An 11,660-nucleotide genomic window follows, 5' to 3' on the forward strand; every position below is an offset into this window, starting at 1 on the left:
GCTGTCTCATCCTCTGTCGTCCCCTTTTCCTCCTGCCCCCAATCCTTCCCAGCTTCAGAGTCTTTTCCAATGAGTCAACTCTTCGCATGAGGTGGCCAAAGTATTGGAGTTTCAGCTTTAGCATCAGTCCTTCCAAAGAACACCCAAGACTGATCTCCTTTAGAATGGACTAGTTGGATCTCCTTGCAGTCCAAGGGACTGTCAAGAGTCTTCTCCAACACCACAGTTCAAAAGCATCAATTCTTCGGTGCTCAGCTTTTCACATCCATACATGATCACTGGAAAAACCATAGCCTTGACTAGATGGACCTTTGTTGGCAAAGTAATGTCTCTGCTTTTGAATATGCTATCTAGGTTGGTCATAACTTTCCTTCCAAGGAGTAAGTGTCTTTTAATTTCATGGCTGCAATCACCAACTACAGTGATTTTGGAGTCCAAAAAAATAAAGTCTGACACTGTTTCCACTGTTTCCGCATCTATTTTCCATGAAGTGATGGGACCACATGCCATGATCTTCGTTTTCTGAATGTTGAGCTTTAAGCCAATGTTTTCACTCTCCTCTTTCACTTTCATCAAGAGGCTTTTTAGTTCCTCTCACTTTCTGCCATAAGGGTGGTGTCATCTGGATATCTGAAGTGATTGATATTTCTCCCGGCAATCTTGATTCCAGCTTGTGTTTCTTCCAGCCCAGCGTTTCTCAGGATGTACTCTGCATACAAGTTAAATAAGCAGGGTGACAATATACAGCCTTGACATACTTCTTTTCCTATTTAGAACATGCTCAGTTACTCAGTCGTGTCCAACTCTAAGCGACCTTATGGACTACGATCTGCCAGGCTCCTCTGTCCCTGAAATTTTCCAGGCAAGAATACTGGAGTGGGTTGCCATTTCCTCATCCAGGGGATCTTCCTGACCCAGAGATCAAACCTGAGTCTCCAGTGTCTCCTGCATTGGCAGGCGGATTCTTTACCACTAATCCACCTAGATAGTACTGTGTTTATGTTAATACCAAATTCCTAATTTATCCTTTCCCCACATTTTCCCTTTGGTAACCATTAGCTTGTTTACAAAGTCTATGAGTCTGTTTCTGTTTTGTAAATAAGTTCATTTGCATCATTAATTTTAGATTCTATATATAAGCAATATCATATGATATGTGTTATAGATCCCACATATAAGTGATATCATATGGTATTTTTCTTTCTCTAACTTACTTAGTATGATAATCTCTACGTCCATCTATGTTGCTGCAAATGGCATTATTTCATTCTTTTTATGGCCAAATAGTATTTCATTGTATATGTTTATCCATTCCTCGTCAATGGACCTTTAGGTTGCTTCTACACCTTAGCTATGTGACCAGTGCTGCTATGAACATTGGGGTGCATGTTTCCTTTTGGAGTGTGGTTTTCTCCAATACATGCCCAGCCGTGTTCCTGTCCTGCTCTAGTGCCCCCGATACCAAACGAGATCAGCTGGGAGAGACCTATCTAGATGGCAACAGTGAGACTTGGAAGTCACCTTGACTGACTCATTATTAGAAAGTGACCAACTAAAAAATCAGACTTTTCACCCATCAAGCCCGGTAGCCTTAGGTACTTCTGCTTTAATTCCAGAATTTTCTTCTTAAAACATGTGAATTTAAATGATTATGTTCATTCCTAGAAGCAAATAGCCTAACTTTTTTGACTGGACAGATTTTAACTTTCTAACCTCTTCCCTTTTATCACTTTTAAACAAGAGCTTGGTTGATTTTAATGACCTTTTCCTCCCCTTGGTTTTATCCTGAAAGCTATTTCTTATAGAGCAAGAAATGTTAAATTTGATGCTGTCAAATCATGACAGTTTAGTAAAAACCTTTTTGCAACATTAGTTGTAAAAGCTTTTCTGTTCAGAAGGAATGTGAAATTTGTTTTTTAAACTATTCCAAGAATTTTTGTTTTATCACCACTTCTGCTGAAGTTTAGGAGTTCTGGATATTCATGTTAAGAGTTGACAAATGTGAGGGAGATCACTTGCTTTTTAAAAAAGAAATTATATATTTCTTTCCTTCTGTAAAGCTGTGGGGTATTTTGTTTTCAATTTCCATAGTCCGTTTCAAATAAGGTGGCATTATAGTGTTATCCTATGAGTAAAAAGAGAATGTTACCTTGCATACATTGAATAAAGTTTTGCTTTCTTACAATCAACAGCTTAAGACTTGAGCTATTTTTCTAAACATAGTCAAAACAGAATATTTTTATATTTTTTGAACTTTTTCTTTTGTATTGGGGTATAACTAACGATATCGTGATAGTTTCAGGTGGACAGTGAAGGGACTCAGCCAGACATATACATGTATCCATTCTCCCCCAAAACCCCCTCCCATCCAGGCTGCCACATAACATTGAGTAGAGTTCCATGTGCTATACAGTAAGACCTTGTTGGTTATCCATTTTAGATATAGCAGTGTGTACATGACTGTCCCAAACTCCTAACTATCCCTTCCCTGCTGGCAACCAACCCTAAGTTTGTTTTCTTAATCTGTGAGTCTCTTTCAAAGCAGAATATTAGAAAAAAAAAAACAGAGTGTGCCAATTCTAAAATATCCTAACACGTTAATGTTACATACTGTGTTGGAGTGGATTTGTTACATCTCAGCAGGTATGTTGGCAATGTTCAGATGGGAATTGAGAGAAAAGTAGAATATGAAATTCATTCAAAGGTTGCCCTCTGAATCTTAATTTTGACTCATTGTCTGAATTTGAGTCCAGGCCAATGGAAAGGCCCCAAAATGGCTAAAATAATATCCAGTAACAGTAAAAGTGGAACTCCACTGCTTCCAGGAAGCTACCCACATTGGAAGAGAGACTGAGGACAATAGGAGTTTGTATTATTTCTCAGGGTGTGGAGCCAGATTCTGGCATCCAGACAGCTTAGATTCCAAAGCCAACCGCGATGTTGACACTGGGAAGTTCACCGTGTGTTTCTTTATAACTCCGTTCCTCCACCTGTAAATTAGAGATAATGACACTTCAATAGAAACACCTTTCCCAACACATGGTGTTGTTGTATATATGTCATGCTCAGATGCAGAACACACTGAACATCATAGAAGAAAAGTGTATTCTTCCTCCAACGTGTCCCAAGTGTTATTCACCTGTCTTTCACTTGTGAAGCCAAATGTTTTGTTGCAACAGGCCACAGCAGGGTGAAATGAAGCTCAGTGGTCGGGAACCATCCAGGTGAAGCTTGTTCACTTTCAGTGGGTTTATGAGGGTGTGGGGGTAAGTGCGTATCTATGCAAAAGGTGGAAGATCACTCCTGTATTATTCAGCCTTGAAATGTAGGAAATCGTTATTTTATAATTGGAAAGAGTGAAATGGGCAAGACCCCATTGCAATGAAAAGAACTGGTTGGTAAAGACACTTTGATGTCTTCATGAATGACTCAAAGGAACAATGCTTTTGTTTATTTAGTCACCATGAAAGTCACATCTTTCACTTCTGATCCCACACAGACCACATGCTTTGTCTGGTCTCTCTTCAAGCAATTCTCCACCATAAAGAGGTTGCTTGAATTCAAAGAAGAAAAGGTTTATTTTTCTCCCTCTCATTCTGACATCAGCTAGATATAAGTCTCCACATTCCCACACTTCTCATTTCCAAATCCTGTCCTTTTCATATACACACTGAGTTTCCAGATAGCCTACTTAATATTACAAATATATTTATATCTGGGTATTTAGTGAAGAAGGAAGTTGGCAGACGCAAAGGAGATAAATGTGTTTTTGAGACAACTCTCTCCTCGAAGGGTGGGGTTTCCAGGAGCAAAAGAAAATCACCTTCAAAATGTGTGCATATCCCTATGGAGTTTGTAATTCTCCATTAGAGTCTTTAATGTCAAATTTGAATCCACTTTGTCCTTCATGTAAACAAATACATATCTGTCTGACAGAGTTACTGGCTTCCAGAGAAAAAACAGTACAAAAAATAAATCTGATCCTTTTTCTTTCATTTTTTTTCATAATTGTCAAAAATGAATGATGTTGCTAAGTGGCTTGGCAGTTATGCCCTTACCCACATTTATAATTTTAAGAAGTAATATCTATCTGAAAATTTTATTATTCTTTCTCCAAATAAAGTATTTTCTGCAAGTTTAAATAATGGTCATTTACCACCAAGAAACTCAGTTTTATGTATCTCCCTCCTACAATAAACATGCACATATACAAAACAAGCAGATAAATGGGTTTGATAAAACAAGGGAAATTATGTGTCATGAGATGCATTTTGGTCTTAATTTTGCTGTACACTTGAGGCCAGCAACAGCTTAACATGACCACTGTCTTTATAGTCCAATTAGCAGTCTTGTTGGAAAGTTGTCAAAAGAAAAGAAGAGGAATTGTTTCTTTTGGTTTGAGTCAATTCTTTGATGACCGAGAGGACAGTGGTTCCATTGCATTTTGCCAGCCTCATTGGAATCTAGGTTGATAGGGCAGCTGTGGCTTATTAGCTCTTGGTGGGCTTCAGTCTCAAGACCCCCCTCACTGTACCCATGGCCCTGGGTCTCCTCTCTCTACCTGTTATGTGCAGATTGCATGGATTCTTTACTAATCAGATATTTCATTAGAAGTCACTTTCTCTTTGTGAAAAATACCTAATGCTTTTTATTTCATGGTTGGCATTTTTTTTTTCAATCATATTGTTGAATATTGATGGATTGGGATATTTCCAGTTGTGTCCCAGAATACACCAGTTTCCTCTTTGGAAAGACTGGGACTTTTTAGAATAATACAATGTGCACTCTTTCACTAACTCTAAGTCCTTCTTGCACAAATGAACCATAACAGGTCAGAATTTTTATTGCAAAGAAAAACTGTTCCCATAGTAGGTAAAGCCTGGCTGTAGGCTTAGACTGGGTAGGTTCTAATTCCAGCTCCGCTGTTTCTGAATGTATGAGCACAAGCAAGTTGTTTAGCTTCTCTGTGGTTCCATGTCCACATCCACATAGTAGGAAAATGAATAGTATCTTACTCAGAGTTGTAATGATTAAGATGTTAATAAACTTTTTTTGTTGTTATTTTAGTTATCATTTGTCAGAAGAGAAAAGTAAGAATTTATGATCTTTCTCCTGAACTCCTTTCCTAGTCATCTCTGTACCTACATGGGTTGACAACTGGCTGGCAAGATCAGTTGCTGTTTTGTCTGAAGTCTTGTTCTTTTCTCTACAGGGAGTAGATTCTGCTATCTTGGCCTCACAGCCCTTCCTGTTGAAGCCCACAGGAGCAAACAAAACACACCCTCCTCAATTCCTCCCGAACGTGTTTCTTCTGCTTCTACTATGACAGTTCTGGAGCAAAGACACTGATGAAATGATACTCATTGATGAAAAGAATATGTTTCTGACTTTCAAATCCTCTTTCCCGGTGAAAGAAACAGCAAACATTCAAGCTTCAGCATCTGTTCTCCCATTGCACTGAGGAATGTCCTGTCTGGCAGCACCAACTCTGCAGAGCCCGTGTTCCTGAACTCCTTTGGTTTTATTTATATGTATTTCCATATCTCATTCCTGTACGTCCCTGCTGCATTGGTGTGGCAGCAAATGACTGAAGGCTACAGGTTTTACCATGGACACCAGATCAGGTGCCACCACGCAGAACAAAGCCAGTTCCCGTGAGCTGCCTATGATATGCATTGCTGAAGTAACGTTATACCCAGGGTGTGCCATCACAGTGATATAAATATATTTTTTTCCTAGACTAACTATGAGCTGACTATCTCTTTTGATGTGTGTACATAGGTGTGCCTGTGTGTACGCGTGTGTATGTGTGTATGAGTATATAACCTCATGCTTAGAACTGCCTGTGAATGTTGTGGAATGCTACCCATGGAGGGGTCTGGTTTGCCACCTGTTCTGAGATGAAGAGCCGCATGAGACAATGGGCCTGGAGACCATGCCCGTCCCCTTAGAACGACAGCCAGGAAGAAGTAAATGTCCTGTATCTATACGTGTATTTTGTAGCAGCCACCCTAACCTTAATACGTCATCCTACAGCTTTGGACAGAGGCATTTTCACCTTAGCGGTGGAGTGATTTTAAAATTTAAATCCATGCAGGTGACAACCCAGCATCGAAATCACAAATTCTGATTGAACTCCTCATCTGAATCACCAGTTGCTTGGTGGAGGGAGAGAAGGGGATGGAATTTGTCTGGTACCCCCAAGTGGAATACAAGTAGCCTTTGTTTTCCTGCATAAATGGACTTGTTGAATGCGAACAAATATATGCAATTCATATACTTTCGGAGATGAACGTAGATGTGTGTGTCGGCTTCGAGATGATGTGTCCTGGATTAATATTTTGTCTCCCAGTGTCACAGAAAAATACATGCCAGTGACTCTTGAGGTTAGCATAGTTGGGGTGAAATGGCCTCAAGCAACTTCAGGTTCCCAGTGTACACGGAAAGTTCTGCCGTTGTGAATATGCAGCTAACTTCTCTGGCCCTCAAAGGTGCATCAGCCTCCTGGAATCTGAGGTCCAGTGTGTGAAGATTCAGTTTTGGTCTGATACATATACCAAACTCCAGCCAACATACTGCCATTTTTCATAATCGGAGTGGCTGCCTTGCTTATTCTAAGCTATGGTTGCAGAAACTGTGGCCATTTGTATAAGCTATAACATCAAATCAGGGAAAAATGGGGAAAAAATTCTAAACCCTATGTTGTTGAATAAGTAGAGAAAATCATCAATAAATATTTATTGCATTCTGACAGGGTGTATGGCATTGTATTCTCATAACTATGCCAGAGTGACAAAGTTAATTCACCCCTTTTGGGGGACTTTAATATATTTTTAAAGGGATGTGCCTATGCATTGATGCCTGAAAAAAATATGTATAAAGAAATGAGGTTGAATCTCTGAGCGGGTTTTCTTTCCCCAGAGGTCAGGGCAGGAGACCAACTTCAGGGGCTATATCTGGTCCCAAGAATGAATGCTGCCCTAGTGAACGCAGATGCTAAGTCATGCTCAGATGCTAAATCATTAGGCAGCATTAAGCTGTTCCCCTGCACCAAATTAAATAGCTTCACCATGTGTTTGCTGGCCCCAAATTATTTTTAACAATCTTAGGAATGAAATGCTTTGGTGTGTTTTACAAAGTTATTTTAAAGAAGGGTTATGCTCTCTACATTGCTGGTGTGTGTGTTTTTGAGACCTCTTGTATTCAATCTGTGAAGGATATGTGTATTAATCCATACACACTTATAGCCTCAATATTTGTCTGAAGACACTTAAATTCTGACAAGTAAAGGAAAGTTCTAGAAGCAATATTTTCACTTCTTAAACATTCTCCAAACAACATCAAGCATTGATACACACTGAAGAGTGCATTTATTTTTTTTGTATCACTCCAAGTATGTTGGAATATGCAAGGACTGTGGTTAAAATTAGAATGTATAAGGCATATTATAATTTAGTTCATACTGAAGAAGAAATTAACAGAACAATGCTTGGTTCATACATGTTCCAAAAGTTGAACAATCTCTTGAGTTAGACATAGAGATTTTCTATTTTGTTTTAATTTGTCAAGGTATTTTTCTTCCCTTCATGAACTTTAGGTACACATAACTTATGTCATTTATTTATGGTCTTTTATACCTAGTTTGTAAATTGTAAAATAGCAAACTAAATGCAAAGAGTTTGCATTTGAAAATAATAAAGTAGTTGCTGTATACAAACCTGGAATCTAGTTGTCTCTTTTCAACAGTTTTTACTGCATGCATGATGTTTCTAAATTACTTACTTACTGGTTGTCATTTGGTTAGAACACAAAATCTTCAATTCTAAGCATACTTATTTAGAAAATAAAACGCATTTTGACATCTAAATGGCCCTTGCCCTTGAGAACAACTTATTAGAAATCTAACTTAGGTTCCGTAAGATCCTGTATCCCATTTAATTAAGACCAAACTTTGGTTGGACTTCAGGCTGCACCTTGTACTCATCATATTAGGACATGTGTCCTAATTTCCCTGTGGCCTTTTTTTTTTTGTGGAATGGCAATTACAATGCCAAGAGCTTTTATAAAGACTAAATATATTAAAATGTTAGCACAGTGTCTAGCATCTAGCTAGAACTCAACAAACAGTAGCTTTGATGAGGTGGTGCTAGTGATATAAATTGTCTTTAAAATTCCCAGTTCTACACCCTCTCTAATACCATTGCTACTGATCCAAGTGACCAGCTATGCATCCTTCCCACAAGGCTTTAATCCAGAATCCATAGACCCTTGGTGCTTCTCTGATAGCTCTGTTGGTAAAGAATCCACCTGCAGTGCAGTAGACCCCAGTTCAATTCCTGAGTTGGGAAGATCTCCTGGAGAAGGCATAGCCTACCCACTCCAGTATTCTTGGACTTCCCTTGTGGCTCAGCTGGTAAAGAATCCGTCTGCAATGCAGGACACCTGGGTTTGATCCCTGGGTTGCGAAGATCCTCTGGAGAAGGCAAAGTCTAGGTCTACCCACTCTAGTATTCTGGCCTAGAGAATTCCGTGGACTATACAGTCCATGAGGTCGCAGAGTCAGACACAACTGAGCAACATTCGCATAGACCCTTGAGGTTACACCACTGGAGCTCCAAGTTTCCTAAAGTTTTCCTAAAATGTGGCGCAGATTTAATGATTATATGTGTGTTATGATGAGGAGAAAGTTCATAAATTTCATCAAATTGGTGTGGAACATAAGAATATGAAAGGCCACAGTTTTAAGAGTGAATGTTCTCCTCATGATATTATTTCATTCAACAAGCTACCATTGACTAAGCCTCTGTTATCTGAAAATCAGACTCAAAGGCTTATTATAATAAATGAAAATCCTAAGTGAACCTGGCTTCAGAGAGCAGGGGTGTATGTGCCTTTTAGTGTTAACAGTGACATTTTAAAACATGGACTTTGAAATGAAAAGAATCTGGGCTATGTCTGGCTACTTTGTGTTTATTTCTTACTGAAACACCTCTCTAGAATCAGCTGTATTGAAATGTAGAGCAATTGGGAATGTATTTGTGATTGTAACGAGACTAGGCTTGACATTTCCTCCACAACTTGTTTAACAAGATAGAAAAGCAACTGGTAATAGAAGATATGTCTCCTCTATATGGAGACAAGGGCTTCCCTGAGGCTCAGTGGGTAAAGAATCTGCCAGCAATACAGGAGACACAGGAAATGAGAGTTTAGTCTCTAGGTTGAGAAGATTTCCTAGAGGAGGAAAATGGCAACCCACTCTGGTATTCTTGCCTGGAAAATCCCATGGACCAAGGGTCGCAAAGAGTTGGACATGACAGAGCGACTACATACGCATATGGAGATATAGCAATGTAGGTAAATAGACATTTTATGAGAAAAATGGTTCATGAAGTTATGGAGACTGAAAAGTTCCACAGTCTGCAAACTGGATATACAGAAAGGCCAGGGGTATAATTCAGCCCAAACTCAAAGGCCTGAGAACCAGTTGAGCCAATGGTGTAAATTTATGTCCAAGGGCGCGAGAAAATGAGATGAAATGTCTCGGCTGAAAGAGTGAGGCTGGGAAAAGAGGAAGGTGGGGATTCCTCCATCTATATCCTGACATATTAGATGATACCCACCCATACTGGGGAGGACATACTGAGTCCACTGATTTAAAGGCTAATCTCAACTGAAAACACCCTCACAGACACACCCAGAAATGATGTTTAATCTGGGCACCCTGTGGCAGGTCAGTCTGACACATAAACTTAATCATCACATCATCAGTGTTTTCCCTTACGTTTTCTAGAATGAGCTAGTAGAGTGCCACATGTAATCTTAATAATTTCAAGATTAATTTCAGTGTAAGTGTGATGTGGGATTTTACATTATTTGAGGGTAATGCATGCTAACTTCTGACCCCTGTTTTTCGTGCTGGACGCACTTAAGTTTGATTTCCAGCTCACATCACAGCCTGGAGAAGATTCAGAAGACCTTCCTGGCAACTTTCCAAGCAGTGACTCAGGAATCCAAACTGTTCCTCTCCTGTGAGGCTGCCACACATGATGTCCAAGGCCACCACATAAGGGGAAGAGAATGTGGAAGCTGGCGCTGCAGACTATACGGTCAGATTTGGAAAGGGCCTGTATCCCTGCTTCACTGACCAGAACCCTATCACATGGACCTAATCTCTTTGGAGGCTGGGCAGTGTGATAGGAAGAGGAACTAAAACACTTGAGCAGATAGCCAGGTTCTGTCACGAGTATAGGAGCCCCATGCACCTAGTGGGGGTCAGGGAAAACTTCCTGTAAGTCATGTGCATCTAAAGGCATTATTTGATCTCCCATAAATGTGCCTGTAGCCATTTCCCAGAGATGCAGACAAGCACAAGCAATGTTCAGACTTGTTACAACATTTGCATCTCATCCTTGTCAACCTAGATGCTTTAAGAATTGTATTTTCTTTTCTGCATCACAGATCTCCACTTAGACAACTTTGGCTACCTACAACCCCCTGTTTGTACACAAAAGTGCCTGCCTTTTAGGGTTTAAATTGCCTTAGCCACTCAGTTTCCCTAGGAAGAAAGGGGGGACATAGAATAAACTCTAATCCAAGCAACAATTTTGAGGTGTTATTTTTTCCTCCAAGTAAAGATACAACTATTGCACAAAACCACCTTATCCCCTTGATGTCTCCCAGATGGACAAGACCTGAAGGCTTGTTCTGAGACTTCTGAAGAATTAGAGCTAAAGTGCAGTCTTAGAGGATTTCAGTCCTTTAAACATTTGTGAACACTTAAACCATGTGCTAGCCATGTACTGAACTCTGTTTATTTATATATAATAGCTTATGACAGATAGAAGCACTCAGGCCCATTTTATGGATGAAAACACTTAAGGCATAAGTTGATTGGACCACTAGTCTGAGGCCACCCCACTAATAAAGGTTGGAATTTAGACAGGTAGTTGAACTCCAGAGATTGCTTGCCGCCTCTATTCCACCACCATACCTTTTGATAAACCCGGGTTGCCCCCTCCTATCTAATTAATCAATTTGTCCAGTGGGTATGTTCCATTTGATGATGCTACACACCATTGTGAGCAGGTATATTAGTCGGTACATTCTTCCCTAAACACCACTTGCCTATTCTGGTGCCAGATGGCTTACTTTTGTCTGATTTGTCATGTTAATTATTTTTGATAAACTCCAGTGAATCAAACTATACCTTAAGAACAGTGTTCACCTTCCATACTGTGTTTTGTGAGAATTAATCTCCAAAGTCAGAAGTGAAAGTGTTAGTCATTAGGTCATGTCCGACTCTGAGACCCCATGAACTATAATACACCAGGGTTCTCTGTCCATGGAATTCTCCAGGCAAGAGTACTAAAATGGGTTGTCATTTTCTACTTCAGGGGATCTTCCCAACCCAGGGATTGAACCCACATCGTCCACATTGCAGGCAGATTCTTTATCATTTGAGCCACCAGGGAAGCCCTTAAGTACAGTGTTCACCATACACATTGTATTTCATGATAATTAATTTCCATTGTTTCCTTTTCACTAAAACCAGAGTGTCATCTACTATTGCTAAGATACCACCTGTGATATATAGTGGGGGAGGAAGTGGTGGTTTTATTTAATTATCATTTTCATGTTCTAAGCATAAAAGCTATGGACAA

General features: G+C 39.7%; 1 protein-coding gene across 1 annotated transcript in view; it reads left to right on the forward strand.

The window, feature by feature from the left end:
- The window catches only part of EPHA4 (EPH receptor A4), a 162,403-nt gene extending 154,686 nt beyond the window's left edge, over positions 1-7,717 (forward strand). The window contains exon 18 of the mRNA XM_010837075.1: positions 5,213-7,717. The gene's annotated coding sequence lies outside the window, so the exon portion shown is untranslated. The remainder of the gene's footprint in view (positions 1-5,212) is intronic.
- The last annotated feature ends 3,943 nt before the right edge of the window (positions 7,718-11,660 follow it).

The sequence above is a fragment of the Bison bison genome, unplaced genomic scaffold (genome assembly GCF_000754665.1).
Source record: "Bison bison bison isolate TAMUID 2011002044 unplaced genomic scaffold, Bison_UMD1.0 scf7180017864068, whole genome shotgun sequence".
Classification (NCBI taxonomy): domain Eukaryota; kingdom Metazoa; phylum Chordata; class Mammalia; order Artiodactyla; family Bovidae; genus Bison; species Bison bison.